Genomic DNA, 23,319 nt, shown 5'->3' on the forward strand with positions numbered 1-23,319 from the left:
GCCAAGAAGGCCAACAGCATCCTGGCTTGCATAAGAAGCAGTGTGGCCAGCAGGGCTAGGGAGGTGATCGTCCCCCTGTACTCAGCTCTGGTGAGACCGCACCTCGAGTACTGTGTTCAGTTTTGGGCCCCTTGCTACATTAAGGATATCGAGGTGCTTGAGTGAGTCCAGAGAAGGGCGACGAAGCTGGTGAGGGGCCTGGAGAACAAGTCCTACGAGGAGCGGCTGAGGGAGCTGGGCTTGTTCAGCTTGGAGAAGAGAAGGCTCAGGGGCGACCTTATCACTCTTTATAAGTACCTTAAAGGAGGCTGTATCGAGCTGGGGGTTGGTCTATTCTCTTATGTGCCTGGTGACAGGATGAGGGGGAATGAGCTAAAGTTGTGCCAGGGGAAGTTTAGGTTGGATTTTAGGAGAAATTTCTTTACCAGAAGGGTTGTTAGTCATTGGAATGGGCTGCCCAGGGAAGTGGTTGAGTCACCATCCCTGGAGGTCTTTAAAAGACATTTAGATGTTGAGCTTAGTGATATGGTGTAGTGGAGGACTGGTTAGTGTTAGGTCAGAGGTTGGACTCAGTGATCTTGGAGGTCTCTTCTAACCTAGACAATTCTGTAATTCAGTAAAAAATAAAAATAAAAATAAAAATAAAACAATAAGAGAAGTGCTAATATAGTTCACTGCTATGGTTCCTTTAAAGTGCTAATATAGTACTAATAAGGTTAAAGGCAATTCACATGCACAAACAGAAAACAGATCCTGTCCAGCCAACCAATGGGATTTTTCAGTAAAGCTGGATGATGAATGTAATGGTGCTTTGCTTTTAGAAGTGCTTAGTTGGTTTCTGTACAACAGTTGGGATGACAAAAAGTAAGATGGCACATCTAGCTCATAGAAAACTCAATAACCAGTCATTGCAAACATGGGTGTTGGGCACAGTTATTTCGTTTCACTGAGAGTGGATCTAGAACCACTTCACGCTTCTACCATTTCTGATCAGGTTTGCAGATGACAAAAACTGTGGGACAGGTGAGTCGAAGAGGAAGGGATGTGCTGCTCAACATAAGCAAAATATCTTTTTCAGACAGTCATGTGTAATGTCACTTGAATTAGTCTCTCTATGCAAAGGGAGTCAGTAAATTATGAAGAAATAGCTCAGCTCAGTACAAGTGCCTAGTGTGTGGCAGTGGGCCCTGTTACTGATGTGATCCTTGGGCTGTAAACAGTGATCTTAAGAGTTGGAAAATTATATTTCCTTTTCATTTGGCATGAATCTGACTGTCACTGCAACACTGTGTTACTGTTTTCTCTGCAGCCTGAGGAAAATGTTTACAATTTGGAGAGGAGTCAGAGAACAGTCATGACAGATACAAAAGGACAAGTAAACATACCTTAGAGAGAGAAGGAATGCAAGAGCTCTGTCTGTTTAGCTCAACCAGGAGAAGATGGAAGGATGCCTTTGGTCACAGTCTGAAGCAAACTGTAGGAGGAAAATATGTCAGAATAGGTACTTCAGCCTGGATGGAAATGCATAACCAGACCCAGCACTGAGGACACATACACTCCGTGGTAGTTAAACACTTTAATTGTTTACCGAAATCTGTGGTGAAGTCATCTGGAAATATCTCAATTAAGTTCACATGTCCTTTAAAGTGTTTTTCATTACAAGCAGGAATCAGCTCAGTGAGTCCTATGGCCAATATCTAAATGCTGATCTCTGAGTCAAGTCCTGACCCACAACATGCTTCTTTCCAGTCCAGCATATTTATTTATATGTCTGGCAGGAGATGAAAACCCACATTTTTGTACCTTCTTCTGCACACAGAGAGACATGAGCTGTTATATATGCATGGGATAAGCAACTAGTACTGGAGGCATCTCTCCTGTGCTGTCTGCTCGTGGCTCAGCACTTAGAACTGCACACGGGTTGTAATCACTTAGTCTTGTACAACACAGGAAGGAAAGCAGGTAAAGTAATCACAGTGGTATCTTCTGTTAAACAAGGCTGTGTTTATTCATTTAGCATAATTCTTTAGCAGGACTGTGAATAACACACTAAGGTTTGTTTAGTTCAGAGCACCAAGGGCAGCCCTATTTAGACAGCCTATGAATAAAACAGTTAGGAAACACTTCATATTTATCGGAGCACATCCTGAAAGCACCAGTGCCCTGACCAGCAGCCTTAGTGCTCCAACGATGTTTTTCCTGATAACTTTTCCTTAACCATAGCTTGGGAGAATCATTTAGATTCAGAAGACAGACTCTTCCTGGGAATAAACTACCTTTAAATCCCCCTCACTTTTATCTTAATACTTGTGCTGTATTTTTATTTATTTACTAGTCTCAGAAAGTGTTTTATGAGAACTTATTTTCCTTATTGTCTGTATCTGGTTATCGCTACATATAATCTTTGTATAGCACCAGCACAATAGCATTTTGGGCACTTATCTTAAGGACTTACTGTTAGTTATCTGGTTCCATCACATACGAATTTCAGCTAAACACTTCGCTGTTGGTGTAAAAGAAGATACTATTTGTAATTTCTCTTCTCTGAATATCATATTCAAGGTATCATAAAAGCCTGTATTCTATTCAGCTATGTGTCTGTACTGTAGTAAAGCCCAGCTGTTCAAAAGACAGATGGACAATAACATAGTCTTGCTTCTCTAAATCATTCAGATACAAGCACAAAGAATGGTAAACACACCACATTGCTTTAGTAAATGCTTTAATCTCAGGAGAAGGGTGAGAAAGGATCCCTTGAAAAGCTCTGCTCTTTGGCCAAAATTGCAAAAATTGTTCAGACTGAAAATTGAAAAGGAAGATTGCACTGGATTCTGCACACTTTGGGAAAGAAAGGTTATCTGTAGGTAGAAAATTGCATTAAATTCCCACCCAAAGTATTCAAGTCTGGCCTAATTTCTAAGTTAAATGCTGAAGTCAAATATTGTGACAGTGCTTCCTAATCCCAAGGGCACCTGTATATTTCACAAAAATATTTCTTCAGAGCTGGAGCTTCATTCCAGGGGCAACATCTCCACTACTTTCACTGAGGGAAATCTGCTAGTCTTAGTGGTTGGGACATTGTGACATAGGGTGGGATGATGAATATTTATCTTTTCTGTAGACAGCTGAAAATGAACTGAAGTTTTCCACTTTCTAGCCAGAAAACTGCTCTTGCTGAGAAGAGGGATTGTTCCTTCCTGAGTGTTTCTAGAATGTGAATTTGAGAAAATCCAGTAAAGTAGGGAGTGTCTCCTGGCAGCACAGAACCACATGCCAGGGGCAGGGGGTGGGCAGGATGTCAGACTTACCTCTGTCCCCTTCTGTTCCTCATAACTACCTCAACTCTCTTAGGTTGCTAACTGCTGAGAAAGTAGTTCTGCAAAACCTAACTTGCCCTGCAATCACACAAGTGCTTACCTGTCTGACCCCACACAAAGGCTTTAACTTCAGGTGCCCTGAAATGCAAAAAGTAGGAACTGACTTCTGCAAGTTACTTAGCTTCATAGCCTCAGTCTCCCTGTATACATTCCTAAAAGCACTGTGGCAAAAAATTGTGTTTGGTTGGTCTGTCAGCATGTAGTTTTTATACTGTTCATGTAAGTAAAGTAAAGCCTGTAAAAAGAACATATTTATAAAAAGAGTCTATATAAAGAACATTTGTTAATGTTCAGGAAGAAGATGCCATACTGGCCATGGCCATGCCATTTCTTCAAATATATCAAAGAATCTGAAATCCTTGGAGTTCTAACAGAAGACAAAGCAGAAAAGCTCACTCATCACATGGAAAAAACAAATCAGGCCTGTCCTTTTGCCACAGATTATATCCTTTGCTCCAATTTTATTTATTTTATTTTATTTATTTTAATTTTTGTTCCAGCATTTTTAGATCCCTGAGATCCCTGAGCTCTGTAAGCTCTGTACAGTCTTTTTTTTTAGTCTTTTTTTTTTTTTTTTAATAGAAAAAACACGGGTGTCCATATGATGTCTCACCTACTAGTCATGTTGCTTCTTTTGTGCTTGCTATCAGATTGCCACACTATAGTATAAATATGTAATTAAATCTGTTTAGTACTTTTTTTTTTTTGTCTACACTGTGCATGCTCAACACAAGGAACTTCCTCACCTGAACCTGTCTGAGATATATGGATGTCTTTCAAGAAGGCCAAGAGTTAGAGAATGACCACCTTCATCAACCTTTACAGGCTACTGTCTATATCTCGGTACTAGGCTTTATGTCCTAGGATGACTAACACTTTACAAATACACAAATTTTGACATCAATTCATTGCCCTTGCTGCAACGCTGAACAAGTCCCCACGTGCTATTTGACAGACCTTTGAGCATAGACTTGGTGCAGCACTGTCTCTCAGTACAATGCTATTAGTGCATGCAGTGACGTCCCCGCTTCCCAGTCAAGGGAGTTAATTTTTCATTGAAAACTACAAATCTCTTTATTTGGATAAGGCTTGGATTAATTTGTCAAACCTGACTCACAGGGCTGTCTATTATCCCTTCCAGGGAATGGTGATTAGATCTGTACATAGGTTGGGGGTCTAATCACTGCCTTATACAGTTATAATAAATATTATAACCTTCTTTGTTTTATGTTTTTCTAGCTGTGCAGTCTGTCAACTGGTTTATCTTCCTCACTAATTAGGCTCGGGGCTTTGGGGGAATTATATTGTAACTCCTAAATCTCCTTCCTGATTAGCTTCATGTTTACCTTCATCGTTTGATCTGATACTTTTTGTTATTATTTTAATACAGAAGAATAGTCATTAATACCCTTGGTGGGGGTATGGGTACCTTGACTCTATAAAAATGGTGTCAACTGCTACCTCCCCACTGTGCTTTCCCAGTGCTGAAAGTGGTTAAAATGTCACTGAGAGAACTGCTTCTCTGTGCTTATAAGTAGCTGTCAGGGGGACTGCTTTCTCACTTGTATTACATTTTGGGAAAGCATGAAGAAACAGATTTGCATGGTAGATGTGGGGATTTATCCAGTGTAGAAGCATCAGCAATGTGGAGTGAAAGGATTCCTTATTCTGCCAGGACAGAAATTTTCAGAAGGGGCAGAGACACTGCTCACTGGACAGCACCTTTTTTGAAGTAAATGACATCTCACCAGTGTTGGTGTCCATTGGATTTTGCCCTTTGATGGGAAGTAGAAGAAAATTTCCCTGAGCAAAATATTTTCATTGTTTCTTTAGGAACCAAGAATTGTCAGCAAGGAGACACATAAGTACTCACTTTGGGAAGAATCGTAGAACATGAAAAAAGCGCAGAAAAAAACGCAGAAAAGTTCTCTAAGTTTAAATTCTGATGCTATGAAGGAAAGTGGCAGAATAAAAATAAAAAAATTACAAGAAAATATTTTGTACTTTGCTGGCAATATCTAAAGGAAGCATCTAGAAGAGGTAAGTAAGGAAAGGATGCTTTGGAAAATAGTAATTATAAAAATACCACTTAACTAAGGAGTTAATGTCCAAAGAATCAATAACTTACTCAAATCAAATCATATTTATAAATATGGAGTGTGTATATATATATATATATATATCCTGGCTTGCATAAGAAACAGTGTGGCCAGCAGGGCTAGGGAAGTGACGGTCCCCCTGTACTCGGCTCTGGTGAGGCCACACCTCGACTACTGTGTTCAGTTTTGGGCCCCTCGCTACAAGAAGGACATCGAGGTGCTTGAGCGGGTCCAGAGAAGGGCGACGAAGCTGGTGAGGGGCCTGGAGAACAAGTCCTACGAGGAGTGGCTGAGGGAGCTGGGCTTGTTCAGCTTGGTGAAAAGGAGGCTCAGGGGCGACCTTATCACTCTCTACAGATACCTTAAAGGAGGCTGTATCGAGCTGGGGGTTGGTCTGTTCTCCCACGTGCCTGGTGACAGGACGAGGGGGAATGGGCTAAAGTTGCGCCAGGGGAGTTTTAGGTTGGATGTTAGGAAGAACTTCTTTACCGAAAGGGTTGTTAGACATTGGAACAGGCTGCCCAGGGAAGTGGTTGAGTCACCATCCCTGGAAGTCTTCAAAAGACGTTTAGATGTAGAGCTTAGGGATATGGTTTGGTGGGGACTGTTAGTGTTAGGTCAGAGGTTGGACTCGGTGATCTTGAGGTCTCTTCCAACCTAGAAATTCTGTGATTCTGTGATATATATATATATATGTATATGGAGTAATTTGATTTGAGGATTTGAATTTTATGTATATATAAATAGAGAGGGAGATAGAGAGACAAATAACAGGAAATTAAATGCAAAACCACAAAATCTGCATAGGAAAAAAATAAAAATTCAAAGGGTGCAAAAGTTAAAATTCCTTCAGAAACAGTGTCTTGGCTGCAGAAAACATATACAAAGTCTTCTGTGTTCTATTTTTCTTGTAAAATGTGTATGTTGATATATTGTATTGTTTTTACATGGTCAACAATTATTGGAAAATGTACTTCAACTATACTGCAGCCAACTAAAAGCTACTATTTAAAGCTTCATTTTTATATTTCCCCAACTTTTTTTTTTTTCTAAATTTGAGCAGTGGAATTATAGCATAATATGAATACATCTGCTGGGATTTCATAAAGATCTGAAGTGACAGAATAAAATGAGTTCTAGCAAAGCCCTGTAGGTGGTTCTGGTTCAGTTTGCAGACAAAGGAAATGTGGAGAAATGGGGAACATGGGAGCACAACATCTCAGTTTGGGGAACTTAGTTTTATTTTGAGCTTAAAAGTGCAGAGCCGGGAAGGACCAGCAGGCAAATGAAGGGTTTGCTTTACCCGAAAGGATGTTAATCTCATATATATACAATAGCAGGAATTTATGGTTGGTGGTAGGAGGGAGTGGGAGATGAGGGTGAACCACTGGGGTCATGGGGCTCTGTGTTAAAGCCAGGACACCATGTCCTGTTATACTCAGAGGATGGAAGAAAGACAAAAATGAAGGTAGTATCTCAGCAAAAAGTTATTGAATACAGTGGATACTGCAGTAGATTTTACAGACTTTTTTTTTCCTTCAGTCCAAAATCTAATGGCTTTGTTGTAACTTCAGTCAGGAAAGCTGAAAAGTTGATCAGAAAGGCCAGCTTGGGGTCGGTCTAGTCCTGGAAAGGAAAGAGAAGGAGGTTCTCCAAACTGGTTTGCATGTCTTCTGCTCAGCTGGCTACGGGCAGCAGGGTCAATGCTCTGGGCTGTGAGGGAGACAGGAGAGCCCCAAATAGTGCCTTCATGCAGGGAAGCAAAAAAGTGTCTCTGAAACCAGGATGGAGTGGCATGGCTGGGTGTACAGGAGAGGTGTCAGAGGGGAGCAAGTTAAAAAGAGCTGAACTTTCAAAACTACCCATTGTACTGCTTTGAGCATACCTAGTCAAAGCTGGGTGTTTCTGATTAAAAACAGAAAGATGGAAAAAGAGAAAAAAGAGAGAGAAAAAGAGATAAAAGAGAAAGAAAGGAGACGAAAGAAGAGAAGAGAAGAGAAGAGAAGAGAAGAGAAGAGAAGAGAAGAGAAGAGAAGAGAAGAGAAGAGAAGAGAAGAGAAGAGAAGAGAAGAGAAGAGAAGAGAAGAGAAGAGAAGAGAAGAGAAGAGAAAAGAAAGGAAAAGAAAAGAAAAAAGAAAAGAAAAGAAAAGAAAAGAAAAGAAAAGAAAAGAAAAGAAAAGAAAAGAAAAGAAAAGAAAAGAAAAGAAAAGAAAAGAAAAGAAAAGAAAAGAAAAGAAAAAAGAGAAAAAAGAAAAAAGAGAAAAAAGAAAAAAAGAAAAAAAGAAAAAAAAAAAAAAAGAAAAGAAAGAATGAAGAAAAAGGAAGGAAGGAAGGAGGGAAGGAAGGAAGGAAGGAAGGAAGGAATGGAAAGAAAGAAAGAGAGAGAAAGAAAAAGAAAGAAAAGAAAGAAAGAAAGAAAGAAAGAGAAAGAAAGAAAGAAAGAAAGAAAGAAAGAAAGAAAGAAAGAAAGAAAGAAAGAAAGAAAGAAAGAAAGAAAGAAAGAAAGAAAGAAAGAAAGAAAGAAAGAAAGAAAGAAAGAAAGAGAGGGAGGGAGGGAGGGAGGGAGGGAAGAAGGAAGGAAGGAAGGAAGGAAGGAAGGAAGGAAGGAAGGAAGGAAGGAAGGAAGGAAGGGAGGGAGGGAGGGAGGGAGGGAGGGAGGGAGGGAGGGAGGGAGGGACAAAGAAATATTGAACTGCCTAATTCTCAGTGTCTGCGATAATGAGGTTTTGGATAAATAAACAGTTTTTGGAAGTTAAGCTTCTTAGAGCACTGGGGAGAAGAAATCCTCAGATGTCACTGTAATGTGTCCACTTAGTTTTTTAATGCAATGTGACATGGAAGTGCAGCGGATGGTTACTCTTGTGAGTGTAGTTCAATAGACTTGCACACTGCCATGGCCATATGTGGGGAAATACATCTTAGCAAACTCCCTGGCGTGTGACCAATATTGAGTATAAATCTACAGAACAAGAAAAAGAAGCCTTTTGTTCCACAAGATTATTTTTAACTTGAGCTTTCAAGTTGCTATCAGAGATTACCTCTCATCTTTCACAGCATGAATTTCATGTATGTATTGTTAGAAAATCCAGAACAATATGGAGAGCATGAAGGAAGAAAAGGGGAATTAAAGTGCCTAAATCAGCTGAGTCATGACTGAAATATAAAAAGGATTTCTGAAGGGTTGAGATTGAAACAGTAATGAAAAAAATCCCTCATCTATAGCTATGGGGTTACTTACTACAGTGTTTTTGATGGGAATTATGACAGGGTTCCTGGGGACTTTCTTGCTTCAATTAATTAAACTCACACCAAGAGAACTACTTCAGCCCTGAAATGATTATTCCTTTTTTTTTTTTTTTTTTTTTTTTTTTTTCCCATGGGAAAGTAGGAAAAGTGATTTGAAAAGAATTTGGTGAGCTTTTTTTTTTTTTCATTTTCTGCTGTTGAAGCCTTTGCATAGAAACCAGAGACAAGGTGAGAGGTGGCAGGCATGGAACAGAGGGCAGCACTGCAAGAAGGAATGGTCAGACCCTCATGAGTATCATCAGCCCTCATATCAGTTCGTTCTCCTTTCCTTTTTTTTTTTTTTCTATTACTTTTTGCCTCTTCCTCTTAACTTATGATTCTGAGCTGCAATATGCTTTTCCAGGAGAAACAGGGATTATTTTACTTTGTTTTGGTTTGTTTTATTTATTTTATTTTTAAGTGAGGCAAAAGGGTAAGTTCTCCTCTCTTGGGAAAAATGAATCACATGAGCTCCTGCAATCACTAGGCAGAGTGATAACTAGCTCGTTGGAGCCGTATGTTCTTTCCAAACAGTCTGCTATTCTCACATTAGCAGTTTAGCTCCTATAGGAGACACCACTCCCCAGATTTTGCCCCCTTCCTTTTTCTCAGAAGGGAACCAGGTTATTTGAAGCTATCTTCCTTTGTGAAACAAGTCACTCCATAGTCTTTTCTCTCTTTGAAGTTGGACATACGGTAGTGCATGTGGTAAGTATGAAAACACCACTGGGTGATAACAAACATACAATTAAGCCCATGAGTGATAATGAACAGATGCTTCCCTCCCACAAATGCTTTTTCATATCGAATGAAATCTGGCTGCAAGATTTTATCAATTCTAAGAGTTTACTCAACTTTAGAGAAAAATGTGACCTACCTTGATAAAATCCCATATGGTTATCTCTTGCCCCAGGGCTTTTACCTTTGTGGGTAAGTTCTTGTTTTTTTTTTTTTTTTCTGTTAAACTGATTTTTCCGATCTCAGCAAATTAAAAACAAAATGGCATGAGACTCCATGTGGTTTTACAATAAACAAAGCAAGTGTTTGCATGCTATCTGATGGTGGATCTTTCTCTACACTCTTACTAACTACTCAGATATTTCCCCCCCTAATGAGAGAGGGCAAAGATAAAACAAACTAGTCTGTATTAGTAACATAAAAAGGGAGATGTTAGCAGAATTAGTTTGTTGTCATATTTTATGCAGGGATGGCCAGGATGGTTTCTAACAACAAATGGTCTTTCACATGGTGAAACTTCCCTTTGTCCTCTGGTATTGCCATTATTATTATTGCACCACTTGGGACCTTTTCTACAGGGACCTGTGCAAGTCTTAGGCAGGTGGGATGGTTTCGAGGCAGAGGCTGTGGAGCTGTGGGGTTGGTCTGTGGGGCTGGTCCTGCTGCACTGGCACCAACCTGCCTGTGGTGCTCTACAACAGCTGGTGAGCCTCTTGACTTCTCTCTGTACTCCTTTCTTCCTCCTCTTACCTGTCCTGATGTTTTAGACTGGAACCTCTCTAGGGCAAAGGCTGTGTTTTATCACGTGGCTGTCAAGTGCCAATCTCTGCTGGTGAATCTCAGCACTCCTGTGGTAGGAATGATAATTCCAATAATAAAGGCAAAGCCTGGCCATCTGGCTGCTATTATGGTAATGTCTTGCTCTGTGACAGTAGGTCACTCTGTGCAGCTGCTTCTCTGGCTCATTCTGTATTGGAAAAGGCCACTCTTCAGCTTTAGGCTATGTCTCTGTGGCTTGAAAATAGAAAAAGCCTGTAGTAGTGCCACCTGTCCTAGGTACAGAGGCTGAAAAGAAGCCCACAATCCACAGAGTATCATTCATGGTGGCATGATTTGATACTCAGCAACTGTTAAGTCACTGGTTTCCCCCCAAAGCAAGTGATGATCACTTCTCCCAAGCAATCGTCTTCTGAGATGGCTCCATCCATCCCTTCCTGGTGCCCAGATAACATGTTCTGTCCCCAGAGGGTGTGAACACTCCTGTTTTCATTCAAACATAATGGCAGGATTATGACTTGATAGCAAACCCCTTCACCTCCCAGTTGCCTCCTGCTCTGGCTCCTGCAATGTGAGCCAGCATGGCAGAGCACTGGGATGCTCTCCCTGCCCATCTCACTGCTGCTGGTGAATTGCTGCCTTGCTGGTTTGCATATATACAGCAGATTCTCCAGTGCTTCGGGACTGAGATATCACTAGAGCTGAGAGTCACAAAGTAAAACAAAACATAAATTAGAAATTACTTATGAGCTGCATAATTTATGTTGATCAGAGTTTTCAAACAATGGCCTTTTTCCCATTATAAAATGAAGCATAGCTCACAACGATAATTCACATGGCTGAATACAGTGTTGCTGATAATAATACTCAGCAGTGGGAAACTGTTAAATGTGTAACCTTACTGTTTATCTATTATATTCTCCCATTAGCTGTTTTATTTGATTCCATCCAGAGTTTGCTTTAACTGGTACTAAATATGTTTGGCACAAGTGACATTAAAAAAACGCTACTGTATTTGCAAAATGGTTCTCACAGTCTTGGTAAGAGCTTGCAAACTCTCAACTGAAACTAAAACTCCTTTTCCCCCACATATGTATATACAAATCCAGAATAAACAGGAACCTGAACACAGCTGGATGAGCAAGAATAATTTTAGTAGCTTTTCCTGTGTGGTATGTAAAGACCAGGACCACTGTATGGCTGATGTCTTGCTCACAGCTCTGTCCAGCGTGTCTGAAGGTCCATTTAGTCCCAACAATTCCCAGTGTGAGGCACAGTAAAGGTCCAAGGGATGCTGAATTCACACCAACCGCTTTAGCATGGTCCAGCCACTCTGCACAGGGCCAGCCTCCCCTCGGCCAGGCTGGCTGCATCAATACCCCACAGCCCTTGGCTCAGCACCCTCTATGCTCCCACGGTACCCTGGAATCACAACACATAGATCAGGTTGTATGAGGTTTTGGGTTTTTTTTGGCTCATAACCCTTGATGGAGCCCACTGACAGGAAAGGGAAGCTCTGTGGGAGTGGGATGGTTGGGGGTGATGGGCATTCAGGGATAATGCTGGAGTTCCATGTAAGCGCTGGTGCCACCTTGTTCATCCCCAAGGACAAAACTAAGCAATTTCCATAGGGAAATATACTTGAAACCACATATAGGTCTTGTTTCAAAGGAACTTCACAACAAAAGAGAGCCAGGGAGTGAACTGACACTTAACATAGATATCAGGGCCCAAGAGTGAATTAATTGGTGAGCTAAGTTATTTGGCAGTGTTGGTAAACCCTATAAATCCTGAAGATGTGCTGAAGGGGAATACAGCTTATTTACCTTTTTATTTATTTTTTTTTTCTCCACTGCTCAGGCTGAACTTACTCATATCCAGCAGCCATCTGAGGCTGTAATTTTTCAAATCCCCATGGAGATCTTGCTGCAGCAGTGTCCTCAGGAGAAAGGCTGGTTCTCTGCTTGGCCCAAAGCAGGTGGAGCACTCACATGTCATATTGCAAATTGGATGCTTATTCCTTTGGGAGCACTTCCTTTGTTTGAGGTAAATGAAATCTCTGCCTTGTCTAAGGACAAAGAAAAAAGAATCTGTTTTGAGGACAAAGGGGAATTTCAACTCTCTCTTGAAACACAGCTTAATTCATTTTAAGTGCTTGCTTATGTGCTTTTACCTAGTTTATCTGGTTTTGCTTTTGAAAGAAAACATAGCATGACATCAACGCATCCATTCAACACCATTCTGCCCTTCACTTCACTCTTATTTCTACGGTCTACATTTTTTTCCCTACTTTTAAATTTACTTGTATTCAAAACAATGGCAAAAGTCCCTTTAGTCTTAATGGTAGAAGATCTGGCCTTACTGGAAAAGCACCTTCATAGGCTTCTTGACTTGCATGTGTCTCTCAAGAGGTATTCTGATCAATTTTGGGAAAGGCATGACAATCTTGAGATAAATTTATTCTCCCTGAAGAAAAGATAAAAAAGAAACTATTTGGAAAGTAACTAATGTAGGCAAATTGTTTGCAGCAAATTATTCATACGATGAATTCATTTTTTTTTTCTGTTGGAAATATTCTCCATAAGTGTGATGCTTAAAAGATGAACTAGCTGCTTCTTGATATGCAGTTTATTCATGAACAGTTCATTGTAATTCAAGTCATAGCTCCTTTGAGGGCATGCAGGTCATAGTTTGGGTCCATTTTCCCTGACTGGATGCACGTTATTCTTTTAGAATCTGTTTCCTTGGTACAAATATTCATTATGACAAAATCATAATCATATGTATTTGCTGCTATGATAAGAATTCCTTTCCTTAGAGCATGGAGGGGGGGGGGGGGGGGGGGGGGGAAGGTGTGCTCACCTGAAGCAATATACTGAAAATTTTCCATACAGTTGATCTAATTCTTCTGCTGTTTCTGCCTAGCTGTGGGAATGGTTCCTACACCCTCTCAGTTATTTCACATATCATACAATAGTCAGTGTGAAAGAAAGAGTGAGAAGTGGCTGGTGACCCACCTGCAACTCTCTTCAAAGTATAGGTAGGAGAGTGAAGGTAAATGCCAGGGGAGGTGGATAAATGACGAGGTAGCTTGGTAGCTTTGCTTGTCCAACAGCTCCTGTGTTGGCATGTTGACATGGCACTTCTGTGTGCGGGCTAGAAAGGACAGAGTAGTGACTGCAGAACAGCACCAGGGTGGAGAAAGAGACCCAGAGAAGCATGTTTGTAGTGGTCCCTTCACAGAGGTTCTGCTTCTCCTTGCTGCCCCCAGAAGCCCTCCTGCCTTGATGCATTCAGCTGCAGAGAAGCAGGCAGTAGACAAGCTGGTCTGTCCCAATGCCATAAGAGAGATGGCAGGCTTGAGGCCAAAGAGTCTCAGACTGTCCTGAAGGATGGATCAGGATTTGAAAGCAATCCCCCCAAGGTAATTATTAGATTCCTCACCAGCTTGTCTGAGGTGTCTCTCATGGTTTAGGTGTTTGGTGTGCTTCAGGGGCCGATCTCTGGGAGGGCAGGGTCAAGGCAAGGCAAAAGAAATGAAAATAAAATAAAGTGCAGCACTTAGTTTCTGTCAGAAGGAAAGACAAGGGTGTCATCAGTGGCAAAAGCCATTTACTAACTTCTGATCTCTGCAAATGGATTCATGAATGGATTCATGTCTCTCAGTCCGTTGAGGACCACTGAAGAGCTACCCACTCTCCTGATGGAGAGTTGCCCACTTCAGGTGTAACTACTGCCAAGGGTGGAGAGCTCTCATCCAGCCCTAGATGCCCACAGATGCCAGTGCTTGTGTCCCAGTTACTGCCCACAGCTGTAAGTGAAATGCTGATATCTGTTTGCATTATTTGTGGGGAAAAAAAACAACAACACTCCCTTTGCCATTTTGATATGCAAATCTTTCTCTTGATGCGGGAGGTGCACCACAAAAATAAGCCTTGGATCAGCAGTTATTTCTGAGCCACGGATTTATGCCTGCCTTTTTTTCATACCACAGGGCCTTGTGGATGTCTTGGCCTGGCTTAGATTTTCCTGTTGCTGTTCACTGAAATGTTTTATTTTCCACCGTTGCCTGTAGGCACTGACATGGATTAGCCTTGGCAGCACCACGCAGGGGGCTTACACACCCTGATGCTCACTAATTACAACCTTCCTGAACATCCTAACAGCTATAATAATACAATGATGTATATATGGAAGTCACAGTCTGTCAATGTATTGCCCTGTGGTGTAAATCCTGCAACCAATATACTCATGATGGAAATCCCTTATTGCATGGAGAGTTTTGTTCTTCGGAATGGTTTCTATTTACATACGCTCAGGTTCTCTGAATGCCCAACAGGATGAGATACTACACAAGCCCACATCCTGAAGACACACAGGAATGTTATTTCCTTTCTTTTCCCTTTTCTTTTCTTGCTTTTGACTCCCTTACATCGTTTCTTCCCACAGCTACTTGCCAACATTGCTTCTGCCAAAGAAGCTGGAGTACCCGATGTAGGAAAATTCATGTAGTGTTAATTTGTTATTAAACCTCTGTGCTAACTGTTACTACATTTAACTTGATGAATACCTGTCAAGATTTAAATCTGATCTGTAAAGTGTGCTGTGTGTTTCAGAGGTACTGGTGACGAGGTGCAGTGCAGGGGAAGACAGCAAGGTCAGCCTTAAGTGAACACCCTGAACCTCGTCCAGTGCAGCTGTGGGAGCTTCGGTCCCCTGTACATCTCCAGTCAACTGATCAGCTGCTGGTGGGAGAAATTAATTCCTGTTGTTGCTCAGTCATAGGTTTTGGGGCTCGCCAAGTACTGTAGACAGGTAGGCAAAGGGGAGGGGAGTTTTGTCCCGCACTAATATGCGCCTTGGAGGTGCTGATCTTTCTCCTCTGACCACAAAGGAAGGCGAGAGATCCAATTCCTAACAGTGTGCCTCCATCAGATGCTGGTTAGGTCCTCTGCAGGACCTATAGGCTGGGTGCTGGGCACCCCAGAGCTCCCAGAGAGCTCTGCTGAAATGAGAGAAGACAGCTGATAGTGTCTGTTCTGAATCAAGTAGGGTGACAGTGTTAATGAATTGATTCTGGTGTGTCCTGTGTCTGCTTCTGCTTGGTTCCAAATGAGCTCCTTGAATGATAAAGACTCCACAGAATTAAAATTACTCATGTATGCCTTCCTAACATCCCTTCAGCATGTGCATATCAGAGCCACATTAATTTCATTGCTAAGGGGAATTCCCTACCTCCAGAAATGGGAGTGGATTTAGTTAGGGTTTCCAGTAGTGAACCTTCTCCAATTTTCACACACTGAATGTATTCTGCAAAGTAATGACATCAAGACAAAAAAGAAGATAAAGGGTCTGCATCATTATGTTTGACAGAGCATGTACACTACTTATGCAGAGATTGAAATGATCATAACTAAGCTTATGGAAAATTGCAAACATGCAAAGGTTGTATGAAAAGATGCATAAATCAAATTTACAAAGTAGTTTTAATGCACTTTTTCGACATAAATTCTTTTAGAGGACTCATCAACCATATTCTGGTGTGCATCTTATTTGATGGTAAGAATGATGATGATTAGACACCAGCAAAAACTTCTCCACTTCTAAAAAAAAAAAAAAAAATCCAAGCCTTGAGGCAAAAATGTTAAAAATGGACATTTTTTGTATGAAACCATTTGCACGAATGAAACTAATAGGTTTTATCTAAACCATCTGGTGGAGGAAAAGCATTAAAATGGAAAGTCACGTACTGAAGCCCCAGAGATTTTGAGTGCTATACATTAAAAAAATAAAAAAGGAAAACTCTGTAACTTTTCCCTCATTTATCTGAGGCCTTGCTCCCCTGAGTCCAAGCTTTAACTGATCAGCTTTACTTTGGCAACCAATACATTCCAGCTTGTCTTTGCATGAAAGTTGCACTCCCAAAAATGTAGACGAAATTCATTTCAGTAAAGTGATTGGTGGGTTAGAGTTTATGTCTTGCTTGGGAGTATTTTTTTCCCTTAAATAAACCTCTACAGGAAACTCAGAAATAAATGACATTCACTTTTGCTTTTTCTGTAGATGTAAAACCAGAGTGTGAAACCTGAGTTCAAAATAGTACAATTTAATGTAGCACATGAGGTGTATAACAGGAAGTAACCAACAGAAACTTTCTTACTCCCTTTCCCAAACTGGGGCCAAATAACCATGATCTGCTGGCTTTCTTTCTATCCCATGTGTAGGGATATTGTGTAAAACACAGCCACAGACTAGCATAGGTCAGAAGGGATCCCTGGAGGTTTTCTCATCTACCCCATCCCCACAGTAAACGCCCATGAAACTTAAACAGGGCTGTCTAGGGCTGTCCAGTTGAGTCAGAAGGGATCCCTGGAGGTTTTCTCATCTACCCCATCCCCACAGTAAACGCCCATGAAACTTAAACAGGGCTGTCTAGGGCTGTCCAGTTGAGTTTTGAATATTTCCAAGGATGGAGATCCCACAGCCTCTCTGGGCTCCTATTTCAGCTTTTGACCTCCCTCCTGGTGATTTTTTCCTTTTCCTAATATGCAATCAGGATTATCTCATTGCAACTTGTGTCTGTTTTTTCTTGTCCTTTGCTGAAAGATTTGGGCCCTGTCCTTGCTCTAACACCTGTTGGGAAGTGGCAGACTGCAGTAAGAGCTCCCCTTGGCTTGCTCTCCTTGAGACTCTCCAGATCCAGTGCTCTTTGTCTCTCTTTCTGAGCTCTCTTCTCCAGCTTTGTGACCATCGTGGTGGCCTCCCTTGGATTCACTCCAGTCAGTGCGCTTGTGCTGGGGTCACCTTTGGAAAGGCTGGGCTTAGGTTCCTCCCAGTCCAAAGGTGACACAGTACAAGGAGACAGGATAGCCTGTTTCTGATTTTGACCTCTCCTGAGAATTTAGAAATAGCCTTGAAAATCTATCACCCATTTAGCACAGAAGCATGACCTTGCTGCTAGGACCATATTATGTCACTGCCTCCAGACTGTTTGCAGAGGGCAACTTCTGCTGGGGACAGAGCAGCAGGACAGCCCTATTTTTCAGCTGTCACAACTCTCGCCTTGTGAGTCCGATGAGTCTCCTTGGTGTGCACATATGTAAATTTATATATATGTATCATGCTTTGATAAATCTGATGCATAAAGTCAGGATTTTGCCAGGGTCTAGGGCAAAATACTGCAAAGAGAGAGAGAGGGAGAAATAAAGACATTTAAGAACAGCCTAGTCAAAATGACAGTCTCATGAGATCTGAAATTTTAATGTAAAATTCCAGCAGGGTGAGATCACAGATTAATCCCTCTTTTATTATTTTATTCTTTTAAAAGTTACTTTACAGATAAGTTTGAAAATAGCACTCAGTTGTACACTTAGGGGTGACAAGTAGAAAAACACAGAAGACCAGTAAAACCTGGAAAAATCTCCCTATTTATTATATATATTAGTAAAATCTTACCTGATTAAAGCTGTCCTCATGGGTCTGGGCACTGCTTCAGAGTTGTTGAACTTAAGTTATGGTTAAAGCAGGAGATTATTATTTTTTTTTTTTTTTTAAGCTCTCAGCTACTCTTCCACTAAATTACTCCCTGTTCCTGGAGACATCACTTATAATTTTTTTATATTTATCTATTTAACACACAAAAAACTAACATATATGTGTATGCCGGAGGAGTTGAGAGGCTCAGCTTATTACTTCAGAATCCTGAGCAGAAGTAGATATCAAAACATGAAGTCTTCTACTAATTAGGAAAACAGATAGCCTTATTTACTGAAGTGATAGCATGCTTTTCAATGAACTTTGGAACTTCATGTTTGTATTTAATCAGTGCAGTGCTATATTGACAACAGGAAAAATCTCACATCTTTAGTACTTAAGAACTCAGTACTCTACACTGTTGGCATAAACACTGGGCCAAGTGTTTTGTTGTGCAGAAAGCAATCTGTGGGCTCTCTGAATGCAGAGGGCTTATATTGCCACGTGAGCTGTGCTAAGATGTTCAGGTGAATAGTCCCTATGCCCCCTACCCAACTTGGAAAGATCTGGGGCTTCTTTACTTCCACTGAAACTCTAGATTGACTCTAGATTCCAAAGTGTGAAAAGTCTGAATATTTTTTGTTGTTGTTCTCAAATATTGGACCTATACATATTGTAAGGCAAAACTTCTTAGAAAGCCACTTCAGAGCAAGCTCTGAAATGTGTGATTCTTGGAGCCTTCATAGACTTCTGTATTACAAAATGTGTGTCCAGCCTGCTGTGAAGCAGTGGCACAGTGGCACATGGAATATCCCCCACTCCCCTATTTGATCTAGCCCAAAAAACATATTTTACAAAGGTATCCATCCTTGATCTAATGTCTTTTTCCTTTTTTTATATATTTATTTTATTTATTTTTATTTATTATTTTTTTTTTCTGATCTAAACTTCCAGCCTCTGGACATTGCCATCAATACTCTGGTCCTGCCTGCTGTGTGCATTCAGCATCTCCCATCCACATCCTCACCATTCAGCTGGCCGGTAGTCTGGAAAACACTGATGTTCTAAGGGTTACTGGATTACGATTGCTCTCTGCAAACAAAATTCACATCTGTTCTGACAACTTATTTCAGCCTGATGCGACTTGAAAAGGTCGAGATTAATCCCGGAAAATCAGCCTTCTATTGGAAAGGCCAAATCAACTTTAATTGTAACACATGGCTATTTGTATTGGCGTTTAGCTGCAGCCGTTTATCCTTCTTTCCACTGGTATTATTTGTTTCTGAACCAGCTACTAAAGCCTACAGTAAAAGCCAAACTGTTTTAAGTAACATAACAAAAACAACAGCTGACATCTTTCCTTTTACAGGTTCCCATTGACCCTGGGTATTTTGGGTGTATGGCTTTTATGACTTTTGTTTATCAGCAGGGGGAACAAAAAAAAAAATCACAGAAGAAAACGTTGGATCATTTTAGGATGATTAATGGTGCCTACTGTATTTGCACACATCCTCCTCGTGCGTTGTCTTGATGCATTACAGCCCGCTGAGTGAGCGCGTGCGGTGCCCGGGGGGATGAACCACTCCTTCTGCAGCCCTGCCCCTCTCGAAACTTTGTCGGCAGGTGCTCAGGGGTTTAAATCCCCTCTGCCACACCACAGTCACAAGCTGTGGTTTTGTGACTTGCTGCAGCCCCCTCCCAACGCACGTGGGGCCGGCCGGCGCAGCACCCCTCTAACCAGCCTGCCGCCTTCCGCTGGCTGCTATCAGCCCAGCCATCAAGCCATAAACTGACATTTGAGCTTTCAGGGCCCCTGAAAAGTGACAGGATGAGAGAGACTCATTTGGCAATACTTTGCTCTTGCTGTTTGGCCTGGAGAAAGATACTCAAAGTGGTAAGATTGTTTAGCAACAGCTGGCAAGCACCCGGGTGTGAGCCTGATTTTCAGACATGACAGGCACTTACAGGAATGTTGCCAGATACAGCTGTTTAAAAGCCTTAATAAACAGCAAGTCAATACTAATCTTTGCCAAATTAATCTTTTCCTTGACAGCCCATCAGAGCAATTATGCTCAGACTCGTTGTAAACACGCAATTGTCAGAGGGTAAGGATCTTCTCTGCAGCACACTTTTTTTTTTTTTTTTTTTTTTGCACAGAGCTTGTTTTCAAAATATGAAGGTTTCTTTTTCTTCTCCCCTTCCTCTCTTTCCTTTTCTCTCCTGTTTTATTTTCTAGCCAATTACATGTTTGCCAGCTTGGTATTAGCCTGAATGAAATTTCTTTGTAAAGTGTCTATCGCAGCAAGCCCTTAATAGAATGCGAAATGATGACAGTCGCAGGATCCATGCAGATGCACGTTTGCTAGTAGGTTTCTCTAATTAGGCAGTAACTGTGACAGACTCTGAAATGTTACAAGTCATTGTTCTCACTTGTCCCCTTGTCAGTGGAATAAGAAGTACATTTGAGTTGTGATTTAATATGGTGCTGGGTAATAATAAAATACATGACTTTGCAAAGGAAAGCAAATGCTGTCTGAAAGACCTGACTCGAAGCAAGAGCTCATGCTCTCTGAGGTGCTGAGCACCTTCTGCAGCACTGCCAGCACTCTCAAACTCTTATGCACCCAAAATAATACTCCATTTAAATGTAAAAAGACTCAAGGATGCCAAATAAATAATTAAACAGGTAATGGCTCTATATCTATCTTTATCAATACCTCTTTATCGAGGGGAGCTCTGGGGAGTGACTCCCTGTATGGTTACATACAGCTCTTAAGCTATTTCTCAGACTGTGTGTAGAGTAAGGGTTTTAACTACTCCATGTCTCCAGAGCATGGAAAGGGATCTCCATGGATCTGCCATGTTTACAGAATCATGTAAGAAATAGGCAGATGCAGCCTTGGAGATGGTAGCTGAGGTTGGGATGAAGTCTCAGAAGGTAGAGGAAGGTGATAAGCCTGTCTCTTACCTTCCAGTAATGAGCTCTTTTATTGCAAGATTTCCTGTTTACAGAGGAGCCTCACAGGGAATATTTGGCAGATTTGCCACTGGAATCAGGAAATGGTATTTGGTGAGGGAGAGAGAGGCAGGCATGAATACATTAAGTTTCATTGTGAATGGCTGAGGCCCTCCATGAATACATTAATTGCTTACTGCCTGTGGATGAATGTAGGGAGAAAAATGTTACAGCAAGTCCTTTTAAAGAGCCTCTTCAGGTCAGAGGCAGCAGCTGGGTGCGATGCTTGAACCTCTGTGAGTTGGGTGAGAGACTGGGTCTCACATCACCAGAACAGAGCACTCTGAGATCAGCAGCAAACTCAAAGAGCTCTTTTCTTTTTCAAAACTTCTGCTTACCTTGGTGCAAGCAGACAGCATTTAAATCCTCTGGAGTGATTATGTTCCTAACCTTGCATTTCACCTACCAGTTTTTAAAAATCATCAGGAAAAACAAACAAACAAACGACAGCACAAAAAAACAACAACCAACCAAGCAAACTAGTTCCAATTAATGGAAGACATTATTTTTCTTGGTTTCTATCATTTTGATGGATGTCTTTATTGTATTTTTTGTTGTTACTATGTTGCTTCAGTGTGTAGGTTGTTTTATTCCTGTGTGCTGTCTCATTATCATCTTTATGACAGATGGTGACTTACAACCAGTAACTTGGATATATGTATTACTGTGGTGCCTAAGCCCAAGTGCTATAGCAAAGGATGGTGCCTATCTTCATCAGCACCAGTGAAGTTTCACCTGCTTGCAGAAGAACCACAACTTTTTGGGCTCCGCTTATCAATAATTTGTACCTGTTGATATGCAGCTGAAAACAAAGAGCAGATTGCCCTTGCCCAGCAACCATTGCTTTTTCCTAAGGTCAGACATGAAGAACTGACATTTATTCATCAGAATCAGACCTCTCTTTTGGAACGAAGTGGCTTCAGTATAACCCAGAGCAAAGGTGCTGCTCTTCCAGCACAGCTGACTCACATGAACAGAGCCCAGGCACAGAACCACACTCAAACCCCATGACCGGTAAAAGTGTCGTGTGGTAAACACAAGGCAGGTTTCTGTTCTTACAGACTGAGAGACATCAACTAGCAAGAGATTCGTACAGAATAAGTATTTTATTCATGATGTATTTTCTTTATTATTTACATTAAAGTTTTCTTGTATTTTGAACTCTGCTTGGATATTGAAATTAACAACTTTATGTGACTGCGCACCTGCTCTAAAAGAAATGGAGATAACACAGTTCTTTTCTGTAAAAGAAAAAAGAAAACTGCCTGTCAAAATCAAAGCTGATTTTTCTCATCCCAATAATTATCTTCTCACTTTGGAATTAATATGAGTGGAAAATGTAGTTTACTATAATATAATAAATAGAAGACATTGGGTAATTAGTAGTGCTGGTATATTTCTAAAGTACTAAACAGACAAACAATAAACTGTGAATTTAATCACGAGTTCTCATACAGTTTCAAGACAGAAAAATTAGAGCTCTCAGCTACAGTCATCCGAGTAATCACATCTGATCTGCATTATTTATTAGTTATTACATGCCAAGTGATTTCAACTGTACATTGCCTGAAATCATTCCAAAGCAAGCATACCTTTGTTTCTGTTTTGTTTTCTATAAAAATCAATGGCATTGCATAATTTGTATTTATTCTGAGTTGCTTTCTTTATTTCACACAGACAATACAAATCAGTGGTACTCTCTATTACTTTGACAGGCATCTGGGATGAAATCCTCCAGAAAAACATTTTCAGATCTATCCCTGAAGAAACACATTGACAAAATGCCTTTTTCTTTTTCTTTCTTCTTTATTTTGGATTTTTTAAATCCTTCTTTATGGCTATTGAACTTACCTTTCACTTTAGTATGTATTTGTAATACACTCCCTAAGACTCTGTAGGAACTTTTGAATGTACAATAAAATGTTTGAAGCATATTTGGTAATATTTCTGTTGGTAATATTTCTATTCCACTTGACTAATTAACAAAAACTGATGAATTTTCAAGAAGCATCATTGTGTAGTTTTATTTAGTTACTTTTGTTGGTTCAAGTCTTGGTTTTGGGCAACTTCTTACCACAATACTTTAAAAAGGGAATTACTTAAAAGTACCTTTTTTTTTTCTTTCTTTTTTTTTTTTTTTTTTCCCTTAGCAACCAAAGAAATACAGAAATAAGTATTGGTTACCTTCATTTTCTGCCAGAAAAGCAGGTTTGGTGTTATATATGTCACTGTAAAAACTAAATAAAGTATTCACATCAGTTGTGAACAATTTGTGCCAGCAAAAGTTAAAGCGTCAAAGAAACCTCTTTAAAATGCTAACAAATTTACTTACAAACACCTATATTTATTATTTCATAAATAGGCGCAACAGGTTCCATAAAAAAAGATTAAATACAGACACAGTATGAAGAAACAATAATACATAGCCATATGTAAAGGTTATAATTTAGCTGTCTCCAATCTGTTTCTGCATCTAATAAAATAACAGGTAAGCATTTGGCAGTTTTATACATAAAAGGACTTAAATGACATTTACTAACCAGTACACATAAAG

Source organism: Aythya fuligula, chromosome 2, assembly GCF_009819795.1.
Source record: "Aythya fuligula isolate bAytFul2 chromosome 2, bAytFul2.pri, whole genome shotgun sequence".
Classification (NCBI taxonomy): domain Eukaryota; kingdom Metazoa; phylum Chordata; class Aves; order Anseriformes; family Anatidae; genus Aythya; species Aythya fuligula.